Here is a 1512-nt window from a genome sequence, read left to right on the forward strand (position 1 = left end):
TATGATAAATAAAAGGCATTTCCCTTATTCCCCTGGAGATCAATACCTCACCCAAATTCGCAGCAGGCTTTGAAACGGCAGGAAATAAATGGGAGAGCGCGCCGGGAATTCAAGAAATCGATTGAATAAATAAAATGAGCGACCAAGAGCGATAGTACTACCGGGCGAGATTTATTTTAAAATGTCTGTTGCGGTTTCATGACTTCACTTGAACACCTTCGCTTCCCTAGCAACAGAGCTCATTCGAAACAAAAAACTGTATCCTTAAAAAAAAATTATATTACTTCTTGTCTTTGGTTACTAATTAAACACCCAGCAGAGGTAATAGTCATCAGTCCACGCTTGCAATTCATCATTATTATACATTGTGATATGAATGATAAAATAAAACAGTGTAACCGGATGATATGTTACAATCAGGGGTTTTGTAGCTATTGATTATTTGTTCAAGGCGTCTTTCGCAATAATCTTAGATCTAATGACTAAACTTGAATTTTAATAGCTCTGTTTATTTACCATTTTGATTACCTTGCATCTATAAATCTATGAATTGTTCGCAGAAACCTACAGTTGTTGTTTGCATTTATCAGTGGTTACACTTCCATTGATTACTGTCTGAAAGGCTTGTATGCCAGAACCCTATAAATATATGCCCGCTGCCGCCGTACTTGCCGAGAGATCCTCAGGACACACAAGTCGGAGGCGTTTGATCCAACGCCCTCCCGCGCGACCGCCTTGTCCCCCTAGCGAGCCGCCCCCTGGGACCGAAGCCAAAGCTAGCTAATTCTAGCCGTCGTCGTCAGGCGTTGACTTTTGTATTTTCTTTTCTGCCTGATTTCACAATGATCCCGAAATGAGTGCCTGGCAGCACCGCTTATCCAAGTGACGTTCATCAACACAGACGTACATGCATTTGTTGCAGACAACATGTAACCCTATACGTGTGTTTCACTGTACTCGATTGTCAGTCGCCCGCTGCACTGTGATAATGACACGTTATAGCCTGTTTGTGTTGGCACTGGCAGTGAAAGGAACTTTTTGGGTGTGAAGATCGCGTGCGGCTGGGACTGCGTTCTCGGGCCGAGTGCTCACAGCGAACGTGTTCACAGACAGTGAAACGCGCTTACGCGCCTTTATGATTTTTCTTGAATGTTAGTAGCTTTATGTCCGAGGCTTGTCATCTGATTAAAAACGAACTGCATAGATATAAACACTTCCGAAGTGCATTAGATGAATAGATAAAATTATCAAAGCAAAATTAAATATTCTAATCATTTTTAATTTGCCCCGTTAAAATATTGAAAGAAAGTCTACTATAATAAAAAATCTTACTGTATTTAGCAGAAATTTTAGCAATATTTTACCCATCCAGAGGAACTTTCTTTTTTTTTCGAAATATAATGTTTCAGCGATCATTTGTGTTAGTCTTATCCTGTATAGAGAGGCCTAGTACTTGTTGGATATAACGAATCGGTAATCTAACAGTGGGAGGGATTTTTACATACATATTTT

General features: G+C 40.1%; 1 protein-coding gene across 2 annotated transcripts in view; it reads left to right on the forward strand.

Moving 5' to 3' along the window:
- LOC119585603 (ras-related and estrogen-regulated growth inhibitor-like protein) overlaps nucleotides 1-1512 on the forward strand; it is a gene marked incomplete at its 3' end in the record, with an annotated part of 44808 nt that overhangs the window by 43128 nt on the left and 168 nt on the right.

This window comes from Penaeus monodon, chromosome 20, assembly GCF_015228065.2.
Source record: "Penaeus monodon isolate SGIC_2016 chromosome 20, NSTDA_Pmon_1, whole genome shotgun sequence".
Lineage (NCBI taxonomy): Eukaryota > Metazoa > Arthropoda > Malacostraca > Decapoda > Penaeidae > Penaeus > Penaeus monodon.